Raw genomic sequence first — 12,368 nt, 5'->3', positions numbered from 1 at the left:
TCAGAGCATTGTTGAGACTTCCCAACACCAAACTTAGAGTTTGACTGTGGGGGCTCTGGTTGACTCTGCAGTGAGAGAAGCTTATCGTGCCTCTTTTCCATGTTTTCAGGATGATAACCTTGTGCTTTAAACACAAGGGAGTCCCCATTCAATTGAAGGACTAATTCACTTCTGTTAACATCTATCACGGCTCCTGCTGTGGCTAGGAAAGGTCTTCCAAGGATGATGCACTCATCATCATCCTTCCCAGTATCTAGGATTATGAAATTAGCAGGGATGTAAAGGCCTGCAACCTTTACTAGTATGTTCTCTACTTGTCCAAAAGCCTCTTTTCTTGAATTGTCTGCCATTTCTAATGAGATTCTAGCAGCTTGCACCTCAAAGATTTCCAGTTTCTCCATTACAGAGAGTGGCATGAGGTTTATCCCTGACCCAAGGTCACATAGAGCCTTCTCAAAGGTCATGGTGCCTATGGTGCAAGGTATTAGGAACTTTCCAGGATCCTGCTTCTTCTGAGGCAATCTCAGTTGATCTAATGCATTTAGTTCATTGGTGAACAGGGGAGGTTCATCTCCCCAAGTCTCACTACCAAATAAATTGGCATTCAGCTTCATGATTGCACCAAGGAACTTGGCAACTTGCTCTTCAGTAACATCCTCATTCTCTTCAGAAGAAGAATACTCATCAGAGCTCATGAAGGGCGTAAGGAGGTTTAATGGAATCTCTATGGTCTCCAGATGAGTTTCAGATTCCTTTGGTTCCTCAGAGGGAAACTCCTTGTTGATCACTGGACGTCCCAGGAGGTCTTCCTCACTAGGATTCACGTCCTCTCCCTCCCTTACAAGTTCGGCCATGGTGATCAATTCAATGGCCTTGCACTCTCCTTTGGGTTTTCTTCTATATTGCTTGGGAGAGTACTAGGAGGGGTTTCAGTGATTCCTTTACTCAGCTGGCCCACTTGTGCTTCCAAATTTCTAATGGAAGACCTTGTTTCATTCATGAAACTCACAGTGGCCTTAGATAGATTAGAGACTAAATTTGCTAAGCTAGATAGATTCTGCTCAGAATTCTCTGTTTGTTGCTGAGTGGATGATGGAAAAGGTTTACTATTGTTAAACCTGTTTCTTCCACCATTATTAAAGCCTTGTTGAGGCTTTTGTTGATCCTTCCATGAGAGATTCGGGTGATTTCTCCATGAGGGATTATAGGTGTTTCCATATGGTTCACCCATGTAATTCACCTCTGCTATTGCAGGGTTTTCAGGATCATAAGCTTCTTCTTCAGAAGATGCCTCTTGAGTACTGTTGGATGCAGCTTGCATTTCATTCAGACTCTGAGAAATCATATTGACTTGCTGAGTCAATATTTTATTCTGAGCCAATATGGCATTCAGAGTATCAATTTTAAGAACTCCCTTCTTCTGAGGCGTCCCATTACTCACAGGATAACTCTCAGAAGTGTACATAAACTGGTTGTTAGCAACCATGTCAATAAGTTCTTGAGCTTCTACAGGCGTTTTCTTTAGGTGAATGGATCTACCTGTAGAAGTATCCAATGACATCTTAGCTAATTCAGACAGACCATCATAGAATATATCCAGGATGGTCCATTCTAAAAGCATGTCAGAAGGACACTTTTTGGTCAGTTGCTTGTATCTCTCCCAAGCTTCATAGAGGGATTCATCTTCTTTCTGTCTGAAGGTTTGAACATCCACTCTAAGCTTACTCAGCTTTTGAGGAGGAAAGAACTTGGCTAAGAAAGCCTTGACCAACTTATCCCAAGAGTTCAGGCTATCCTTAGGTTGAGAGTCCAACCATATTCTAGCTCTGTCTCTTACAGCAAATGAAAAAAGCATAAGCCTGTAGACCTCGGGGTCAACCCCATTGGTCTTAACAGTATCACAGATCTGTAAGAATTTAGTTAAGAACTGAAAAGGATCTTCAGATGGAAGTCCATGAAACTTGAATTTTTGTTGCATCAGAGAAACTAATTGAGGTTGAAGCTCAAAATTGTTTGCTCCAATGGTAGGGATGGAGATGCTTCTTCCATGTAAATTGGAATTAGATGCAGTAAAGTCACCAAGCATCCTCCTTGCATTATTATTATTTTCGGTTGCCATATCCTCTTCTTGTTCGAAAATTCCTGTAAGGTTGTCTCTGGATTGTTGTATTTTAGCTTCTCTTAGTTTCCTTTTCAGAGTCCTTTCAGGTTCAGGATCTGCTTCAACAAGAATGTTCTTGTCCTTGCTCCTGCTCATATGACAAAGAAGGGAATAACAAAGAAAATATGGAATCCTCTATGTCACAGTATACAGATTCCTTTGTGTGAGTAGAAGAAGAAAAGAATGTAATGTAAAGAAAGAGAAGGGAGGAGAATCCAAACACAAGGGTGAGGGGAGCAGAGATATGAGATGAGGAGAAATGTTAGTAAATAAATAAATAAATAGAAGAAGATGAGGGAGAGGGAATTTCGAAAATTAATTTTGAAAAAGTGTTAATGATTTTCGAAAATTAAGATAAAATTAAAATTAAAATTAAAAATTGAAATAATTAATTAATTAAAAAGAATTTTTGAAAAAGAGGGAGGTATTTTCAAAAATTAGAGAGGGATAGTTAGTTAGGTAGTTTTGAAAGAGATAAGAAACAAACAAAAAGTTAATTAGTTAGTTGAAACAAATTTTGAAAATCAATTTTTAAAAGATAAGAAGATAAGAAGTTAGAAAAGATATTTGAAAAAGATAAGATAAAAAGATATTTTTGAAAAGATATTATTGGAATTAGTTTTGAAAAAGATTTGATTTTTAAAATCACAATTAATGACTTGATTCACAAGAAATCACAAGATATGATTCTAGAACTTAAAGTTTGAATCTTTCTTAACAAGTAAGTAACAAACTTAAAATTTTTGAATCAAAACATTAATTGTTGATGATATTTTCAAAAATATGATGTAAAATTAAGAAAAAGATTTTTTTAAAAAAATATTTTTAAAATTTTTGAAAATAAATAAAAAAAATGAAAAAGATTTGATTATTGAAAAAGATTTTGAAAAAGATAAGATTTTTAAATTGAAAATTTGATTTGACTCATAAGAAACAATTGAATTTTAAAAATTTTTGAAAAAGTCAATTCAAATTTTCGAAATTTATGAGAGAAAAAAGGAAAGATATTTTTTTTATTTTTTAATTTTTAATGATGAGAGAGAAAAACATGAAAAATGATGCAATGCATGAAAATTTTGGATCTAAACATGTGATGCATGCAAGAACATTATGAATGTCAAGATGAACACCAAGAACACTATGAATGTCAAGATGAACATCAAGAACTTATTTTTGAAAAAATTTTCAAGAAAAGAAAACATGCAAGACACCAAACTTAGAAATTTTTCATGTATAGACACTTTGAATGCAAGAATGCATATGAAAAACAAGATAAGACACAAAACAAGAAAATATGAAGATCAAACAAGAAGACTGGCCAAGAACAACTTGAAGATCATGAAGAACACTATGAATGCATGAATTTTCAAAAAAATGCATAAAGAATTTTTAGAAAAATGCAGTTAACACCAAACTTAAAAATTGACTCAAGACTCAAATAAACAACATAAAATATTTTTGATTTTATGATTTTATGATTTTTTTATATTTTCTTTTAAATTTTTTTCGAAAAACATATAGGAAAAAGAAAATAATAAATTCAAAAGTTTTAATAAGAATTCCAGGAATCTTTCAATGTTAGCCTAAAGCTCCAATCCAAGGGTTAGACATGGCTCACTAGCTAGCCAAGCTTTAGAAGATACAAATCAGGCATATAACAGCTGATACTTCATCCAACTTCATATACATGCCTTTTATGATGACAAGTGGGAGCCTCAATCCAAAAGAATTTGGATATGGCTTTACAGCCAGCCAGGCTTCAACATGTTACCATCAAATTCTAGAATTCATTCTTAAAAATTTTGAATAATTTTTGAAAACAAAAGGAAAAAAAAAAATTTTTTCAAAGATTTTTGAAGAAATATTTTTGAAAATAAAACAAAAAGAAAATTACCTAATCTAAGCAACAAGATGAACTGTCAGTTGTCCAAACTCAAACAATCCCCGGCAACGGCGCCAAAAACTTGGTGTTGTTGCCGGACCAACTTGGCACTGATGTTACCGGACCAAAACTTGCCAAAAACTCGAACAATCCCCGGCAACGGCGTCAAAAACTTGGTGTACAAAATTGTGATCCCTGGTAATGGCTCCAAAAACTTGGTGCACTAATCTTAATTCATAATTTGTCACAACTTCGATACAACTAACCAGCAAGTGCACTGGGTCGTCCAAGTAATAAAACCTTACATGAGTAAGGGTCGATCCCACGGAGATTGTCGACTTGAAGCAAGCTATGGTCACCTTGTAAATCTCAGTCAGGCGGATAACAAATGGTTATGGAGTTTTCGAATGATAATAATAAATAAACAGAAAAGAAAGATAGAAATACTCATGTAATTCGTTGGTGAGAATTTCAGATAAGTGTATAGAGATGCTTTCGTTCCTCTGAACCTCTGCTTTCCTGCTGTCTTCATCCAATCCTTCCTACTCCTTTCCATGGCAAGCTTTATATAGGGCATAACCGTTGTCAATGGCTACATCCCATCCTCTCTGTGAAAAAGGTCCAAATGCTCTGTCACGGCACGGCTAATCATTTGGAGGTTCTCGATCATACTGGAATAGGGTTCACCTTCCTTTTGCGTCTGTCACTACGCCCAGCACTCGCGAGTTTGAAGTTCGTCACAGCCATCCCTTCCCAGATCCTACTCGGAATACCACAGACAAGATTTAGACTTTCTGGTTCTCAGGAATGGCCATCCATGGGTTCTAACTTATACCACGAAGATTCTAATATCTCGGACTCGGTCCTCTGTATTAGATATCTAAGAGATACTCACTCTAGCTTATTTGCATGTAGAACGGAAGTGTTTGTCAGGCACGCATTCATAAGTGAGAATGATGATGAGCGTCTCATAATCATCACATTCATCGTGTTCTTGGGTGCGAATGGATATCTTAGAAGCGGGATAAGTTGAATTGAATATAAAACAGTAGTACTCTGCATTAAATCATGAGGAACAGCAGAGCTCAACACCTTAATCTATGGAGTGCAGAAACTCTACCGTTGAAAATACATAAGTGATAATGGAGTTCATTGGTCTCAGCCCCAGAGGGGAGCCGGAGTAACCAAGACTTAAGTTGATCCGAAGATGTCAATACAATAGCAAAAAGTCCTATTTATACTAGACTAGCTACTAGGGTTTACAGAAGTAAGTAATTGATGCATAAATCCACTTCCACGGCCCACTTGGTATGTGCTTGGGCTGAGCTTGAAGTTTACACGTGGAGAGGTCATTCTTAGAGTTGAACGCCAGTTTGTAACGTGTTTCTGGTGTTCAACTCTGGTTTGTGACGTGTTTCTGGCGTTTAACTCCAGACTACAGCGTTTAACTATGGACTATTATATATTGCTGGAAAGCCCTGGTTGTCTAATTTCTAATGTTGTTGAGAGTGCGCCATTTGGAGTTCTGTAGCTCCAGAAAATCCACTTTGAGTGCAGGGAGGTCAGAATCCAATAGCATCAGCAGTCCTTCTTCAACCTCTGAATCTGATTTCTGCTCAAGTCCCTCAATTTCAGCCAGAAAATACCTGAAATCACAGAAAAACACACAAACTCATAGTAAAGTCCAGAAATGTGAATTTAACATAAAAACTAATAAAAACATCCCTAAAAGTAACTAGATCCTACTAAAAACATACTAAAAACAATGCCAAAAAGCGTATAAATTATCCGCTCATCATAGATATAGTCTCTAAACCGACAGAAATCCCTTCGAACAAACGTTTTGGTTGTCACAAGTAACAAAACCCCTTAAATGTGATAACCGAGTATTTAAACCTCGGGTCATCTTCTCAAGGAACTGCAGGGAAGTATGTTCTTATTATTGGTTATGGAGATTGTAAATTGGGGTTTCAAGAATGAGGAACAAGTAACTTAATGGCGGGTAAATTAAATGGCAATTAAAATAAATAAATAACTGCAAAGCAAACTTTTGGCAAGGTATGAGAAATTGGAAGTCCAGACTTAGTTATTCTTATCAATAACAATGAAAGTTGAATCTTAATTCCACTTAGTCAACCTTTACTAAAGTAAAGGAAAGTCAAGGGACTAATTAGTTTGATCTTCGAATCCCATTTATTTCCTAAGAAAAGGTTGGGATTATTGAAGCTCAATTCAATTAGAAAAGATAACAGTTATCAATTATGTTGAGATAAGATAACTCCTGAGTTACTGCTTTCTTAACCAAGACCAAAAGAGAAAAAAAGTAAATTTGCTGGAATAAAAATGCCTTCAGATGTAAAGCAACAATAACATAAATTAAATAAAGCAATCATGAATTGAAATACCTCAAATAACATTAATAAGGGAAATTATAATCTAACATGAAGAGTTCATAAAATAAATTGGAAGAATAAATAAAAATAAAGAACCTGGGATTGAGAGTTACTCCTAAAACTAAGAGAAGTCCTAAATCCTACGAGAGAGAGAGGAGAGAACCTCTCTCAAAACTAGATCTAAAACATGAGAAGTAACTAAATTCGCGAACTCCCTTGAATGGATGCATTTCCCCACTTCATAACCTCTGGTCTATGCCTTTTGGACTTGGATTTGGGCCAAAAAGGGCTTCAGAATTCGCTATGGGCGTTTTCTGCAATTTCTGGTGCGTGGCTGGTATGCGAAATTGTGATCACTCAGATTTAGATTTGTAAAATTATTTGTTCGTTCTTTCCCTGGCAATGGCACCAAAAACGGATGCACAGAACCATGGTCCAAACATAACTTCACAACTTCGCATAACTAACCAGCAAGTGCACTGGGTCGTCCAAGTAATAAACCTTACGTGAGTAAGGGTCGATCCCACGGAGATTGTTGGTATCAAGCAAGCTATGGTCACCTTGTAAATCTCAGTCAGGCGGATATCAAATGGTTATGGAGTTTTCGAATAATAATAAATAAATAGAAAATAAGGATAGAAGTACTTATGTAATTCATTGGTTAGAATTTCAGATAAGTGTATAGAGATGCTTTCGTTCCTCTGAACCTCTGCTTTCCTCCTGTCTTCATCCAGTCAGTCTTACTCCTTTCCATGGCTGGCTTTATGTAAGGACATCACCATTGTCAATGGCTACTTTTCTTCCTCTCTGTGAAAATGGTCCGATGCGCTGTCACTGCATGGCTAATCATCTGGAGGCATCACCGTGGTCAATGGCTGCATCCCATCCACTTGTGAAAATGGTCCAAATGTTCTGTCACAGCACGGCTAATCATCTGAGGTTCTCGATCATACTGGAATAGGATTCACCCTCCTTTTGCGTCTGTCACTACGCCCAGCACTCGCGATTTTAAAGTTCATCACAGTCATTCAATCCCAGAGTCCTACTCAGAATACCACAGACAAGGTTTAGACTTTCTGGACTCTCATGAATGCCGCCATCAATCTAGCTTATACCACGAAGATTCTGACTAAGAGATCCAAGAGATACTCATTCAATCTAAGGTGGAACGGAAGTGGTTGTCAGGCACACGTTTGTAGGGGAATGATGATGATTGTCACGTTCATCACATTCATATTGAAGTGCGAATGAATATCTTAGAAGCGGAATAAGTTGAATTGAATAGAGAAACAGTAGTACTTTGCATTAATTCATGAGGAACAGCAGAGCTCCACACCTTAATCTATGGAGTGTAGAAACTCTACCGTTGAAAAATACATAAGTGAAAGGTTCAGGCATGGCCGAATGGCCAGCCCCCAAAACGTGATCACAGGATCAAAAATACAATCCAGGATGTCAAATACAATAGTAAAAAGTCCTATTTATACTAAACTAGTTACTAGGATTTACAGAAGTAAGTAATTGATGCCTAAATCCACTTCTGGGGCCCACTTGGGGTGTGCTTGGGCTGAGCTTGAATGTTACACGTGCAGAGGCTCTTTCTGGAGTTGAACGCCAGGTTGTAACATGTTTTTGGCATTCAACTCTGGTTCGTGACGTGTTTCTGGCGTTTAACTCCAGACAGCAGCATAGAACTGGTGTTCAACGCCCTTTTACGTCATCTAAACTCGGCTAAAGTATGGACTATTATATATTACTGGAAATCCCTGGATGTCTACTTTCCAACGCAATTAGAAGCGCGCCATTTTGAGTTCTGTAGCTCCAGAAAATCAACTTTGAGTGCAGGGAGGTCAGAATCCAACAGCATGAGCAGTCCTTCTTTAACGTCTGAATCTGATTTTTGCTCAAGTCCCTCAATTTCAGCCAGAAAATACCTGAAATCACAAAAAAACACACAAACTCATAGTAAAGTCCAGAAATGTGAATTTAACATAAAAACTAATAAAAACATCCCTAAAAGTAACTAGATCCTACTAAAAACATACTAAAAACAATGCCAAAAAGCGTATAAATTATCTGCTCATCACAACACCAAACTTAAATTGTTGCTTGTCCCCAAGCAACTGAAAATTAAATATGATAAAAAGAAGAGAATATACTATGAATTCCAAACTATCAATGAAACATAGCTCCAATCAGATGAGCGGGACTTGTAGCTTTTTGCCTCTTGAATAGTTTTGGCATCTCACTTTATCCATTGAAGTTCAGAATGATTGGCATCTATAGGAACTTAGAGTTCAGATAGTGTTATTGATTCTCCTAGTTCAGTATGTTGATTCTTGAACACAGCTACTTTATGAGTCTTGGCCGTGGCCCTAAGCACTTTGTTTTCCAGTATTACCACCGGATACATAAATGCCACAGACACATAACTGAGTGAACCTTTTCAGATTGTGACTCAGCTTTGCTAAAGTCCCCAATTAGAGGTGTCCAGGGTTCTTAAGCACACTCTTCTTTTGCTTTGGACCTAGACTTTAACCGCTCAGTCTCAAGTTTTCACTTGACACCTTCACGCCACAAGCACATGGTTAGGGACAGCTTGGTTTAGCCGCTTAGGCCAGGATTTTATTCCTTTAGGCCCTCCTATCCATTGATGCTCAAAGCCTTGGGATCCTTTTTATGACCCTTGCCATTTGGTTTTAAGGGCTATTGGCTTTTTGCTCTTGCCTTTTGGTTTTAAGAGCTTTTGGCTTTTTCTGCTTGCTTTTGCTCTCTTTTTTTTCGCTATTTTTCTTTCTTTTCTCTTTTTTTTTCTGCAAGCTTTGTTCTTTGCTGCTTTTTCTTGCTTCAAGAATCATTTTTATGATTTTTTAGATTATCAAATAACATGTCTCCTTATCATCATTCTTTCAAGAGCTAACATATTTAACATTCTTAAACAACAACTTCAAAAGACATATGCACTGTTCAAGCATTCATTCAGAAAACAAAAAGTATTGTCACCACATCAATATAATTAAACTAAGTTCAAGGATAAATTCGAAACTCATGTACTTCTTGTTCTTTTGAATTAAAAACATTTTTCATTTAAGAGAGGTGATGGATTCATATTAACTACTTTAAGGCATAGACACTTAGACACTAATGATCATGTAATAAAGACACAAACATAAATAAACAATTAACATAAGAAAACGAAAAACAGAAAGTTTAAGAACAAGAAATGAGTCCACCTTAGTGATGGTGGCGTTTTCTCCTTGAGGAACCAATGATGTCCTTGAGCTCTCCTATATCCCTTCCTTGTCTCTGTTGCTTGATCCCTAGTGATTTTGGTGCTCCTATCCTTAGTTGCTCCCAATAATTGTGTGGGGGAAAATGTATCCCCTGAGGTATCTCAGGGATCTCTTGATTTGCAGTCAAATGTTCTACCACTGAGCTATAGATCCTTTACATGAATCTCTCCATCTTCCATGACTTGGAGGTGGAAGCTTTTGTCTTCCCTTTTCTCTTCTCTCTCTCTCTCTTTTTTTTTTTTTTTTGAGGTTTCTCTGGCCTTAGGTGCCATCAATGGTTATGGAAAAGCAAAATAAGTAATACTTTTACCATACCAAACTTAGAATGTTGCTCGCCCTCGAGCAGGAGAAGAAAGAATAGATGAAGAAGAAGATGTGGAAAAAACTAGGATTATGAGGAGGGTAGGTGGGGATCCTGTGGGGTCCACAGATCCTGAGGTGTCAAGAAATTGCATCCTTGCACCAATTAGGCATGTAAAATGCCTTTGCATGCAATTCTGGCGTTTAAACGCCGAATTGATGCTTGTTCTGGGCGTTCAACGCCCAGATGCAGCATATTTCTGGCGTTGAACGCCAGCCAGATGCTTGTTTCTGGCGTTCAGCGCCAGCTCTTCTTCACTTCACATTTCTAGCGTCTGGACGCCAGGATGCTGCTTGTTTCTGGCGTTCAATGCCAGATCCATGCTCTGTTCTGGCGTTGAACGCCAGCCAGATGCTCCTTACTGGCGTTTAAACGCCAGTAAGATCCTCCTCCAGGGTGTGATTTTTCTTCTGCTGTTTTTTATTCTGTTTTTATTTTTTTGATTTATTTTGTGACTCCACATGATCATGAACCTAATAAAACATGAAATAACAATAAAAATAAAATTAGAGAAATAAAAATTGGGTTGCCTCCCAACAAGCGCTTCTTTAATGTCAATAGCTTGACAGTGGGCTCTCATGGAGCCTCACAGATGTTCAGAGCATTGTTGAGACTCCCCAACACCAAACTTAGAGTTTGGATATGGGAGTTCAACACCAAACTTAGAGTTTGGTTGTGCCCTCCCAACACCAAGCTTAGAGTTTGACTGTGGGGGCTCTGGTTGACTCTGTTTTGAGAGAAGCTTACTGTGCCACTTTTCCATGTTTATAGAAGGATGTCCTTGAGTTTTAAACTCAAGGGAGTCCTCATTCAATTGAAGAACTAGTTCACCTCTGTTAACATCAATCACAGCTCTTGCTGTGGCTAGGAAGGGTCTTCCAAGGATGATGGATTCATCCTCATCCTTCCCAGTATCTAGGACTATAAAATCAGCAGGGATGTAAAGGCCTTCAACCTTTACTAACATGTCCTCTACTTGTCCATAAGCCTGTTTTCTTGAATTGTCTACCATCTCTAATGAGATTTTAGCAGCTTGCACCCCAAAGATTTCCAGTTTCTCTATTACAGAGAGGGGCATGAGGTTTATCCCTGAACCAAGGTCACACAGAGCCTTTTCAAAGATCATGGTGCCTATGGTACAAGGTATTAGGAACTTTCCAGGATCCTGTTTCTTCTGAGGCAATGTCAGTTGATCCAGATCACTCAGTTCATTGGTGAACAAGGGAGGTTCATCTTTCCAAGTCTCAATACCAAATAATTTGGCATTCAGCTTCATGATTGCACCAAGGTACTTGGTAACTTGCTCCTCAGTAACATCCTCATTCTCTTCAGAAGAGGAATACTCATCAGAGCTCATGAATGGCATAAGGAGGTTTAATGGAATCTCTATGGTCTCTAGTTGAGTCTCAGATTCCTTTGGTTCCTCAGAGGGAAACTCCTTATTGATCACTGGACGTCCCAGGAGGTCTTCCTCCTTGGGATTCACGTCCTCCCCTTCTTCCTTGGATTCGGCCATGATGGTTATATCAATGGCTTTGCACTCTTCTTTTGGATTTTCTTTTGTATTACTTGGGAGAGTACTAGGAGGGATTTCAGTGATCCTTTTACTCAGCTGGTCCACTTGTGCATCCAAATTTCTAATGGAGGACCTTGTTTCATTCATGAAACTCATAGTGGCCTTAGATAGATCAAAGACTAAGTTTGCTAAATTAGAAGTATTTTGTTCAGAGTTCTCTGTTTTTTGCGGAGTGGATGATGGAAAAGGTTTACTATTGTTAAACCTATTTCTTCCACCATTATTAAAGCCTTGTTGAGGCCTTTGTTGATCCTTCCATGACAGATTTGGGTGATTTCTCCATGAGGGGTTATATGTGTTTCCATAAGGTTCACCCATGTAATTCACCTCTGCTATTGCAGGGTTTTCAGGATCATAAGCTTCTTCTTCAGAAGATGCCTCTTGAGTACTATTGGATGTAGCTTGCATTCCATTCAGACTCTGAGAAATCATATTGACTTGCTGGGTCAATATTTTATTCTGAGCCAATATGGCATTCAGAGTATCAATTTCAGGAAATCCCTTCTTCTGAGGCGTCCCATTACTCACAGGATTCCTCTCAGAAGTGTACATAAACTGGTTATTAGCAACCATGTCAATGAGTTCTTGAGCTTCTGCAGGCATTTTCTTTAGGTGAATGGATCCACCTGCAGAAGTATCCAATGACATCTTAGCTAATTCAGACAGACCATCATAGAATATATCCAGGATGGTCCATTCTGA

General features: G+C 38.0%; 1 non-coding gene across 1 annotated transcript; it reads left to right on the top strand.

Annotated features, from left to right (window-relative positions):
- Positions 1-1,615: 1,615 nt before the first annotated feature.
- LOC112761173 (small nucleolar RNA R71) lies at positions 1,616-1,723 on the top strand. Its single transcript, XR_003181581.1, has one exon. It is a non-coding gene; the product is annotated as a small nucleolar RNA R71 (small nucleolar RNA).
- The last annotated feature ends 10,645 nt before the right edge of the window (positions 1,724-12,368 follow it).

This window comes from Arachis hypogaea, chromosome 16 (genome assembly GCF_003086295.3).
Source record: "Arachis hypogaea cultivar Tifrunner chromosome 16, arahy.Tifrunner.gnm2.J5K5, whole genome shotgun sequence".
Lineage (NCBI taxonomy): Eukaryota > Viridiplantae > Streptophyta > Magnoliopsida > Fabales > Fabaceae > Arachis > Arachis hypogaea.
The sequence above is the reverse complement of the archived record's forward strand: the minus strand, read 5'-3'. Positions and strand labels throughout refer to the sequence as shown.